The 12,661-nt window shown below is 46.0% G+C and overlaps 1 pseudogene; it reads left to right on the top strand.

Moving 5' to 3' along the window:
* Nucleotides 1-12,661, top strand: part of LOC127924132 (elongator complex protein 4-like) — a 44,974-nt pseudogene that overhangs the window by 701 nt on the left and 31,612 nt on the right.

Below are 12,661 nucleotides of genomic sequence, written 5' to 3'. Positions count from 1 at the left end.
AATCAGTCCTCCAAAAAACATTCTATGGATGAAATGTTGTGAAAATCCACCCAAATCATGGTCCCCCCTGCTTTCTTGAGGAATCACCTTGCATGTCAGGTCTATGCTACACGTGGTTATCTGTAAATTATATGGTGTTGTCAAAAATCGACCTATTTGTAATATTTTTTAATTCTTGAAATAGGTGGTGGTTTAGCAGTTGGAACCCTTCTACTCATAGGTAAGTCTAATTCTACATTTTCCATTGTACATTTAGACCATTTATGAATAGAGGTACTACTGTACCTTGTCCAAGATGTACTAGCTTAGGTAACCTACTCCTTTTAATATCCAAGAACCTTATGTTCAGACATATACTGACAGCCAAAACAGACAAATACTCTATCTAAACGGGAATCGATTCTCAATTGCGATACGGTTCTATAAGGCATTCTAGGACGTCCCTCCTCCGTTACACACTGGTGATTGGAGATGCTAGATTGCTCATTTGAACAGGTGTTTGCCTCTCTCTTCCGTAAACAAGCCGTAACATGAACATTTTAATCGTGTTAAAAGGTGTATAGTAATTTAATATTTCTCAATTATATTAAAGTAAAGTTCCAAAAGTTTCCAAAACATTGTAAAGTTCCAAGAGTCCAAGCTAAGAGTATTAATGTGTAGACAGAGCGTCGGGGCTGTTATACACATTGGCCGCCCCGTCGTCAATGTTTCGAATGAGAACCCAGGGATTATTGCAGTCACTATCTCCACCTGAAAGTACCCGAGACTGGTGTAAGGCAATGCTATGGCATTAGATTGTCCTTATCACTTAGATGACCTTTCACCTGTGCTTCTCACTTGCTTTAGTGGGTTTAGCAGAGGACACTGCTTGTTTTTGACCAACAAGCAGAAAGCTGTTTTGCCTGACACCTGCCATCCAAGTCCCTTAAAACAATACACCCTTGTAGATAAGTTGTTGATAACCGGTAGATAAGTTGTGTTCCTTCCGATCACCCAGAAAGCGAATGATCTGGCCCTCATTGGTTGAGGTGTGTGTAACCTAGCCTGGCAGTCAGATGTGTTTGTTCTTAGCCACACCCCCCATCATGTTTGGCATGACAAACAGTAGTGTAATGGAGGGTAAATGCATTTTACCCCCCTTTTGCAGAGGAAAAAAAACAACATTTTAGAGCAATTTAGGGTGGTGTATATAATATTACAGGTCTCGGGCTCCCTAGGTGAATATAATATTACTGGTCTCGGGCTCCCTAGGTGAATATAATATCACTGGTCTCGGGCTCCCTAGGTGTATATAATATTACTGGTCTCGGGCTCCCTAGGTGAATATAATATTACTGGTCTCGGGCTCCCTAGGTGAATATAATATTACTGGTCTAGGTGTATATAATATTACTGGTCTCGGGCTCCCTAGGTGAATATAATATTACTGGTCTCGGGCTCCCTAGGTGTATATAATATTACTGGTCTCGGGCTCCCTAGGTGAATATAATATTACTGGTCTCGGGCTCCCTAGGTGAATATAATATTACTGGTCTCGGGCTCCCTAGGTGAATATAATATTACTGGTCTCGGGCTCCCTAGGTGAATATAATATTACTGGTCTCGGGCTCCCTAGGTGAATATAATATCACTGGTCTCGGGCTCCCTAGGTGAATATAATATTACTGGTCTCGGGCTCCCTAGGTGAATATAATATTACTGGTCTCGGGCTCCCTAGGTGTATATAATATTACTGGTCTCGGGCTCCCTAGGTGAATATAATATTACTGGTCTCGGGCTCCCTAGGTGTATATAATATTACTGGTCTCGGGCTCCCTAGGTGAATATAATATCACTGGTCTCGGGCTCCCTAGGTGAATATAATATTACTGGTCTCGGGCTCCCTAGGTGAATATAATATCACTGGTCTCGGGCTCCCTAGGTATATATAATATTACTGGTCTCGGGCTCCCTAGGTGAATATAATATTACTGGTCTCGGGCTCCCTAGGTGTATATAATATTACTGGTCTCGGGCTCCCTAGGTTAATATAATATCACTGGTCTCGGGCTCCCTAGGTGAATATAATATCACTGGTCTCGGGCTCCCTAGGTGAATATAATATCACTGGTCTCGGGCTCCCTAGGTGTATATAATATCACTGGTCTCGGGCTCCCTAGGTGTATATAATATTACTGGTCTCGGGCTCCCTAGGTGTATATAATATTACTGGTCTCGGGCTCCCTAGGTGTATATAATATTACTGGTCTCGGGCTCCCTAGGTGAATATAATATCACTGGTCTCGGGCTCCCTAGGTGTATACAGTTGAAGTCAGAAGTTTACATACACCTTAGCCAAATACATTTAAACTCAGTTTTTCCCCAATTCCTGACATTTAATCCAAGTAAAAATGTAATGTCTTAGGTGAGTTAGGATCACCACTTTATTTTAGGAATGTGAAATGTCAGAATAATAGTAGAGTGATTTATTCAAGCTTTTATTTATTTCATCACATTCCCAGTGGGTCAGAAGTTTACATATACTCAATTAGTATTTGGTAGCATTGTCTTTAAATTTAACTTGGGTCAAACATTTCAGGTAGCCTTCCACAAGCTTCCCACAATAAGTTGGTTGAATTTTGGCCCATTCCTCCTGGCAGAGCTGGTGTAACTAAGTCAGGTTTGTAGGCTTCCTTGCTCGCACACAATTTTTCAGTTCTGCCCACAAATGTTCTATAGGATTGAGGTCAGGGCTTTGTGATGGCCACTCCAATACCTTGACTTTGTTGTCCTTAAGACATTTTGCCACAACTTTGGAAGTATGCTTGGAGTCATTGTCCATTTGGAAGACCCATTTGTGACCATACTTTAACTTCCTGACTGATGTCTTGAGATGTTTCTTCAATATATCCACATAATTTCCCTTCCTCATGATGCCATCTATTTTGTGAAGTGCACCAGTCCCTCCTGCAGCAAAGCACCCCGACAACATGATGCTGCCACCCCCGTGCTTCACGGTTCGGATGGTATTCTTCTGCTTGCCTCCCCCTTTTCCCTCCAAACATAACTTTGGTCATTATGGCCAAACGGTTCTATTTTTGTTTCATCAAACCAGAGGACATTTCTCCAAAAAGTACGACCATCGTCCCCATGTGCAGTTGCAAACCGTAGTCTGGCTTTTTTATGGCGGTTTTGGAGCAGTGGCTCCTTCCTTGCTGAGCGGCCTTTCAGGTTATGTCGATATAGGATATAGATACTTTTGTACCTGTTTCCTCCAGCATCTTCACAAGGTCCTTTGCTGTTCTGGGATTGATTTGCACTTTTCGCACCAAAGTACATTCATCTCTAGGAGACAGAATGCGTCTCCTTCTTGTGACGGCTGCGTGGTCCCATGGTGTTTATACTTGCGTACTATTGTTTGTACAGATGAACGTGGTACCTTCAGGCATTTGTAAATTGCTCCCAAGGATGAATCAAACTTGTGTAGTTCTACAATTTATTTTCTGAGGTCTTTGCTGATTTCTTTTGATTTTCCTATGATGTCAAGCAAAGAGGCACTGTGTTTGAAGGTAGGCCTTGAAATACATCCACAGGTACACCTCCAATTGACTCAAATGATACCAATTACCCTATCAGAAGCTTCTAAAGCCATGACATAATTTTCTGGAATTTTCCAAGCTGTTTAAGGCACAGTCAACTTCGTGTATGTAAACTTCTGACCCACTCAAATTTTGGTACAGTGAATTATAAGTGAAATAATCTGTCTGTAAACAATTGTTGGAAAAATTGCTTGTGTCATGCACAAAGTAGATGTCCTAACCGACTTGCCAAAACTTTTGTTTGTTAACAAGAAATTTGTGGAGTGGTTGAAAAACGAGTTTTAATGAGTTTTAATGACAACCTAAGTGTATGTAAACTTCTGACTTCAACTGTATAATATTACTTATATGAGGCTTCCATAAGCTTTGGTATGAAATAATAACAATCATGCAGATGGACTAATGAGCAGCTGGTTCCAGTCCCAGGTAAACAAACTGCCACTCTGCCGTAGAGCAAGCCACTGACCCTGACTTCATCTGGCTGTACTCCAGCTGCATTCATGGAAGCTGTGTTCAATTCAAAGCCATGTTGGTTGATTGGGATAAGAGAGTTTTCTGCTGTATGTGTTATTATTATCAAGCATTTCAGGCTGTACAGTATTTTTGCTTGCTGGTGAGGTCAAGTAGCCTGGCTGGTATCTCTTGTTGTATTTGTTGAACTGCTTTGCTTTATCTTGGCCAGGTCGCAATTGTAAATGAGAACTTGTTCTCAACTTGCCTACCTAGTTAAATAAAGGTGATTTTCTTTTCTTTTTAAAAGCTGTCATTTGTGTGTATCAACTGATATTAGCCATATATTGCCTTGCCCTTCAATTTAACCCCCCCAATCGATGTGTGAGGCAGTGATTACAGTAGGTATTATTATAGGTGTCCTGGAGGGTGGGTAGTTTGCCCCCGGTAATGTGTTGGGCAGACCTCACCACCCTCTGGAGAGCCTTGAAGTTGCGGGCGGTGCAGTTTCTGAACAAGGCGGTGATACAGCCCAACAGAATGCTTTCAACTGTGCATCTGTAAAATTTGTGAGTGTTTTAGGTGAGAAGCCACATTTCTTTAGCCTCCTGAGGTTGAAGAGGCTCTGTTGCGCCTTCTTCACCACACTGTCTGTGTGGGTGGTCCATTTCAGTTTGTCAGTGATGTGTACGCCAAGGAACTTGAAGCTTTCCACCTTCTCCACTGCGGTCCCGTCGATGTAGATATGGGGGTGCACCCTTTGCTGTTCCCTGAAATCCAAAATAATCTCCTTTGTTTTGTTGGTGTTGAGTGAGAGGTTGTTTTCCAGACACCACACTCCCAGAGCCCTCATCTCCTCTCGTAGGTGGTCTCGTCATCGTTGGTAATCAAGCCTACTACTGTTGTGTCATCTGCCAACTTGATGATTGATTTGGAGGCGTGCTTGGCCACGCAGTCGTGGGTGAACAGGGAGTTCAGGAAGGGGCTGAGCACACACCCTTGTGGGATCCCAGTGTTGAGGATCACCACCTGGGGGCAGCCTGTCAGGAAGTCCAGGACCCAATTGCACGGGACAGGGTTCAGACCCAGTGCCTCAAACTTAATGATGAGCTTGGTGGGTACTATGGTGTTGAATGCTGAGCGATTGCCAATAAACAATATTCTTACATAGGTATTCTTCTTGTCCAGATGGGATAGAGCAGTGTGCAGAGTGATGGTGATTGCATTGTCTGTGGATCTATTGGGGCGGTAACCCAATTGAAGTGGGTATAGGGTGGCAGGTAAAGTAGAGGTGACATGATACTTGACTAGTCTCTCAAAGCACTTCATGATGACAGAGGTGAGTGCTACGGGGCGATATTTATTAAGTTCAGTTACCTTTGCCTTCTTGGGTACAGGAACAATGGTGGCCATCTTGAAGCATGTGGGGACAGCAGACTGGGATAGGGAGAAATTGAATATGCCTGTAAACACACCAGCCAGCTGGTATGCGCATGCTCTGAGGATGCATCTAGGGATGCTGTCTGGTCCGGCAGCCTTGCGAGGGTTAACACATTTAAATGTTTTACTCACATCGGCCACGGAGGAGGAGAGCCCACAGTCCTTGGTAGTGGGCCGCGTCGGTGGCACTGTGTTATCCTCAAAGCGTGTCCCTGCCACATGCATCTCGTGTCTGAGCCGTTGAATTGCGACTCCACTTTATCTCTATACTGACGTTTAGCTTGTTTGATTTCCCTGCGGAGTGAATAACTACACTGTTTATATTCTGCCATATAACCAGGCACCTTGCCCTGGTTAAATGCGGTGGTTCACGTTTTCAGTTTCGCAAGAATGCTACCATCTGTCCACGGTTTCTGTTTAGGGTAGGTTTGAATAGTCACCGTGGGTACTACATCTCCTATAAACTTCCTTATGAACTCAGTCACCGTATCCGTGTATGCGTCTAGCTACCCTGGAACATATCAGAGTGCATGTGATCAAAACAATCCTGAAGCGTGGCTAACCATCTCCACCCTCCCCCACCATCTCCACCCCACCATCTCCATCATCTCCACCCCCCCCTCCCCCACCATCTCCACCCCAACATCTCCACCATCTCCACCCCCCTCCCCCCACCATCTCCACCCCCCTCCCCCACCATCTCCACCCCCCCCCCACCATCCCCCCCACCATCTCCACCATTTCCACCCCCTTCAGCTACATGAGACAGGGCCATTCCATCTCCATGTTAAAAGCCAAATCCTAGAGGTCACTTCCTTTTACAATCCCACGTCAAAATGAGCAAAAAAAAGAGCCCCAAAAAAGGAAAACCTGTTAAGACAAAAAGTAATTCCCCCTCTGACTGTTCAGAGAGTGACTGATCTGTCGTGGGGTCCTGTGGTCACAACCCACCAAGAGGTGACTCTACTGCTTCAACCTTCCACCCCGCCCCCCGTCACTCCCCACTCTCTCTCCTCTTTTCTCAACCCCCTCCTCCTCAGCAGCCTAATGACTCCCTCAGGTTGTATTTGGAAGGGCTCCCATAGAAAGGCAGGGCACAATGGGCCTCATCTGGAGAGGGCCCATCTGGGAGGCTTTGTGGGCCCTGCTGAAAGCCACAAAGGTCCTGATGACCTAGAAAGCCATCAATAAGAGGACAGGGAGCCCCACCGACGACAAATTGAAGAGGCAGGGAATTTCCTGGGCCATCCCGGGAGCTGTCCCATCATGGGTGAGGAATGAGGAGACAGGCCAGGAATGTCGGGGAGGGAAGTACATTCCCCAGGTGTTCCTGGATGGCTCTGCGTTATTCCCGAGCTGTCGGATGTGATGTCAGCTGTATGGCTGTCACCTTTAACTGTCACTGTCCTTTGTGTGTGTGCCCACTGTCTGCCATTGTGTGTAGAGGCCAGAGACTGCTTTACAAAATGGTGGTTTGTGGCTGTGACAAGAAGCAGCAGTGGCATGCTGGGTAGTGGTATGTGGGGTTGTAGAATTAGGAAGTGGGTCTACATTGTGGTTGGGTGGTGGGTGCTTTGTGGTCTGAGGTAGCCATCTGTGGTAGAATGTGTCCCTCACTCACTAGTCACTAGTCCTCACTGTCACTCAGGACTTCAATACAGATGTAAATTAGACCAGAATGCAAAGCTCTTCCAAGTGTTAGCCTCTTGTCCTGAAGCTGCAAACACAGTTCTGGGAGTTCCACTAGAATTAGGACTGGTGTCTCACTGTTGTGTTGTGTTTGACATTTAGACTGCACGTCTTTTTGGATGTAAATGTCACCTGATGCCTTTTTCTACTCACCTAAACCAGCGTTCACTTCTGAATTGAATAGTGTTCATATGAATTACACCAACAAACACAAGGCCGTTTGAAAAGCCATCATCACCATCATAATCCTGAGAGAACAACAGTGAATTAAAGTGAGCTGGGTGTCAAGAAATTGTCTACCATTGAAATGAGTTGACTTGACTCACACATCAACAAAATAAACACACAATGGTCATTTCATTGGCGTGAAGAAACACTCCCGACTCTGAATGCAGGTTGAGTTCCACATCCCTGTGTCATTTAGCTGACAGGGGCTCATACCTCCATGAGAACTCTGGTGAATCCTCCACACAGGATGTCCTATCCCCTCTTCAAGATGGTGGAGGAGATGATGTGTGGCTCACCCCTTTCTGTGAGAGGTGTGGCTGTCGTCTCATATGATTGGGAGCTCTGGTTCAGGAGATGACACCTGTGTCCCTGTGTCGTGTCCATTCTCCCACCTCCCTCACTAAGAGTGACTGGTCATTACATCCATTCCAGACAGGTAGTGTGACAGATCCCCATCTGTTGTGTTGTGATTAGGCTCATCCAGGTGTAAGGTGTTGCGTTGGGAAACACTGTGGCTTTATGTGAACAGCGTCTTTTACTGTCAATGTAGATAGACATTTAAACTTCATCACCTCTATGCTGTGTACATGTGTTTATAATGGCATTTGTTTCTTCCCTTTTTGAGACTAAAGTGGCAGGGATCTGTGTCAATGATGCTGTTCTCTGTGTAGGTAGGAGGACACTATGACAGTGGAACCTAACGTTATGTGTGTTGTTTCTCAGAGGAGGACCGATATGACAGCTACTCTCGTATGCTGCTCAAGTACTTCCTGGCAGAGGGGGTGGTGTGTGGACATGAACTCTACGTGGCGTCTGCTCTGGACCACCCCAATGACATCCTACAGGTGTGTGTGTGTGTGCATTCATACTGTCAGTCTGTCCCACTGGGTGGACAGACTTCGAGGGTGGTGTGTGTTGGGGATGTTTCCGGATACATCACTCTGAAGGGGAGCAGAGCTCCTAAAGCTGTTTCCCACTCGGCACCACAGGAGGAGGGGAACTCCCATACTGATTGATAGTGGGAGGGGTCACAACTTAACCCCCTCTTTTTATATCAAAGGGTTAGAGGAGGAGAGTAAGAGAGGAGGGAGGCCTCTGGTCTGGCATAATCAAATCATATTGGTCCCCAATTCAATCAGTTGCAGAAAAGGAAAATTGCCGAGCCAGGAACTGTACGGCAGTTTCTTTATTCTGCGATTGATTGAACTGCGTCTCTAGAAAGATGGTGCCAATGGAGAAGTTCCAGCCCAACTTTGCTATATAGTAACTTTTATTGTGTTTATCTTGACTTTTTTGTACAGACAGTTCATACTATTATCACATATGACCACCAAGTACTTCTGGACATCAGATCGACAGTTACTAACCTTGATTTCGACTTCAAATATGACTTCAACTCCGACTCAGCTGTTCCACTGATCATACATCCCTGTTAATTTGTTCCATGCGCTAACAAAACACCGCAGGTGTAAACGCGGGAGATGCTGCAATGTTATGTCTTACTGAAACGTGGCTGGATGATGACGCTATGCACCTAGTACTCGGTGGATTCTCCATGCAGCAGCGGCAGGATCGGAAGGCGGCTTCGGGGGGCAGTGTGTTTTTTCCTAAATAACAACTGGTTTGCTGCTTCAAGTGTGAAGGAAATCTGGAGCTTTTGCTCACCTGATATCGAATACCTAATGGTAAGCTGCAGACTCTTATCTACCAAGAGAGTTCTCATCTGTAATTATCACGGCTGTCTACATTCCTCCACAGGCCAACACCACTCTGGTACTCGACCAACTGTATGGGCCATAAACAAACAAGAAACCGCTCATCCAGAGGCAGCGTTCCTGGTGGGTGAGACTTAACCTCACTTCTACCAACAAGTCTTCTGCACCGCTAGGGGTGATAAAACTCTAGACCACTTTTATTCTACCCACAGAAACGCATACAGGGCCCTCCCTCGTCCTCCGTTCAGCAGATCTAACCATGACTTCATTCTCCTGCTTCTTGTTTACAAACAAAAGCTCAAACGGGAAGTACCAGTGACGCGCTCAATGTGGAAATGGTCGGACGAAGCAGATGCGAGGCTACAAGACTGTTTTGCTAGTACAGACTGGGATGTGTTGCTGTACAGACTGGGATGTGTTGCTGTACAGACTGGGATGTGTTGTTACTACAGACTGGGATGTGTTGCTGTACAGACTGGGATGTGTTGCTGTACAGACTGGGATGTGTTGCTGTACAGACTGGGATGTGTTGTTACTACAGACTGGGATGTGTTGTTACTACAGACTGGGATGTGTTGTTACTACAGACTGGGATGTGTTGTTACTACAGACTGGGATGTGTTGTTACTACAGACTGGGATGTGTTGCTGTACAGACTGGGATGTGTTGTTACTACAGACTGGGATGTGTTGCTGTACAGACTGGGATGTGTTGTTACTACAGACTGGGATGTGTTGCTGCACAGACTGGGATGTGTTGCTGCACAGACTGGGATGCGTTGCTGTACAGACTGGGATGTGTTGCTGTACAGACTGGGATGTGTTGCTGTACAGACTGGGATGTGTTGCTGCACAGACTGGGATGTGTTGCAGGATTCATCGGATAACATTGAGGAGTTTACCACAACAGTCATGGAATTCATTAATAAGGGAATAGACGATATTGTCCACACAGTGACTATAAGAACATATCCCAAACAAAAACCATGGATTACAGGCAACATCCATGCTGGTCTAAAGGCTAGAGCTACCGACATGGACGCATACAAGAAATCCTGCTACGACCTCCGAGACATCAAACATGCAAAAGGCCAAGGAGGAAGGTGGAATCCTATTTAACCGACTATGATGCTCGTGGTATGTGGCAGGGCTTGCAGACGATAACGGATTACAAAGACACACCCAACCATGAGGTTCCCAGCGACGCAGAACTCCCAAATGAGCTAAATGCCTCTTATGCTCTTCGATGAATATAAAGCTGTGCCTTGCGTGAAAGTCATGTTTTTCTGGATTACTGTGTGCTCTCGCTCTCCATGGCAGATGTAAGCAAAATATTTAAAAGGTTAACAATCACAAGGCTGGAATCCCAGGGCGCGTTCTCAAAGCATGCGCAGATCAGCTGGCAGAGGTCTTCACAGATTTGAAATATCTCCTTTTCCCAGTCTGTAATCCCAATGTGTTTCAACCTGACCACCATTGTCCCTGTTCCCATGAGCTCCAAGGTAACCTGTCTAGATGACGATCGCCCTGTAGCACTCACATCTGTAATTCTGAAGTGATTTGAAAGGCTGCTTATAACACACATCAACACCATAATCCCAGATACCCCACTCCAATTTGCGTACCGCCCCAACAGAACCACAAATGACGCCTGGCCCACCTGGCCCAAATCTCTACCCATTAGGCTACCTGCCAAAATAACTATGTAAGAATGCAGTTCATAGACTACAGTGCAGCGTTCAACACCATAGTCCCCTCCAAGTTTATCACCAAGCTAGGGACCCTGGGACTGAACACCTCTCTCTGCAATTGGATCCTGGACTTCCTGATGGGGTCGGCCCCAGGTGGTGAAGGTAAGCAACAACACCTCCACCACACTAAACCTCAACACAGAGGCCCCTCAGGGGTGTGTGCTTAGTCCCCTCCTGTACTCCCTGTACACACATGGCTGTGTGGTGCACACGACTCCAACAGCATCATGTTTTCTGACAACATGACGGTGGTAAGCCTGATCACCAACGGCAATGAGTCAGCCTACAGGGAGGAGGTCAGAGACTTAGCAGTGTGGTGCCAGGACAACATCCTCGCCCTCAATGTTAGTAAGCCCAAGGAGCTGATCGTGGACTACAGGATAAAGAGGGGAGAGCACACCCCCATCCAAATCAATTGGGCTGTTGTGGAGGGGGTCGAGAGCTTTAAGTTCCTTCACGTCCACATCACTAAGGACATGACATGGTCCACACACACCAGCTCAATCGTGAAGAGGGCACAGCTGCACTTCTTCCCCCTCAGTAGGCTGAAAAGATTTGGCATGGTCCCTCAGATCCTCAAAACGTTCTTCAGCTGCACCATCGAAAGCATCTTGACCGGCTGCGTCCCTCTTAGTATGGCTATTGCCCCACCCTTGACCACAAAGACCTACAAAGGGGGGTGCGGACAGCCCAGTACATCACTGGGGTCGTATTGTTTTATTTATCAAAAATAAAAAACAGAAATACCTTTTATTTACGTAAGTATTCAGACCCTTTGCTATGAGATTCTAAATTGAGCACCAGGGGCATCCTGTTTCAATTGATCATCCTTCAGAAGTTTCTACATCTTGGGGTCCACCTGTAGTAAATTCAATTGACTGGACAGTATTTGTAAAGGCACACACCTGTCTATATAAGGTCCCACAGTTGACAGTGCATGTCAGAGCAAAAAGCAATCCATGAGGTCGAAGGAATTGTCTGTAGAGCTCTGAGACAGGATTTTGTTGAGGCACAGATCTGGGAAAAGGTACCAAACATTTCTGTAGCATTGAAAGTCCTCAAGAACACAATGGCCTCTATCATTCTTAAATGGAAGACGTTTGGAAGCACCAAGACTCTTCCTAGAGCCATCCTCCCGTCCAAACTGAGCAATCAGGGGAGAATGACCGTGGTCAGGGAGGTGACCAAGAACCCGATGATCACTCTGACAGGGCTCCAGAGTTCCTCTGTGTAGATGGTTGTCCTTCTGGAAGATTCTCCCATCTCTGCAGCACTCCACCAATCAGGCCTTTATGGTAGAGTGGCCAAACGGAATCCACTCCTCAATAGAATGCACATGACAGACCGCTTGGAGTTTGGCAAATAGCACCTAAAGGCCGCTGACTATGAGAAACAAGATTCTCTGTACTGATGAACCCGAGATTGAACTATTTGGCCCGAATGCCAAATGTCACATCTGGAGGTAACCAGATACCACTCATCACCTGGCCTGTAACATCCCTACGGTGAAGCATGGTGGTTGCAGCCTCATTCTGTGGGTATGTTTTTCAGTGGCAGGGACTGAGAGACAAGTCAGGATCGAGGGAAAGATGAACGGAGCAAAGTACAGAGATCCTTAATGAAACCTGCTCCAGAGCGCTCAGGACCTCAGACTGGGGCAAAGTCTCACCTTCCAACAGGACAACCCCCCCCTAACAGACCGCCAAGACAACTCAGGAGTGGCTTCGGGACAATTCTCTTGAGTGTCCTTGAGTTCCCCAGCCGATCAAACATCTCTGGAGAGACCTGAAAATGGCTGTGCAGGGACCCTC

Source organism: Oncorhynchus keta, unplaced genomic scaffold (genome assembly GCF_023373465.1).
Source record: "Oncorhynchus keta strain PuntledgeMale-10-30-2019 unplaced genomic scaffold, Oket_V2 Un_contig_3711_pilon_pilon, whole genome shotgun sequence".
Taxonomy (NCBI): Eukaryota; Metazoa; Chordata; class Actinopteri; order Salmoniformes; family Salmonidae; genus Oncorhynchus; species Oncorhynchus keta.
Note: the sequence above shows the minus strand (reverse complement) of the source record. Positions and strands in the feature narration are given on the sequence as shown.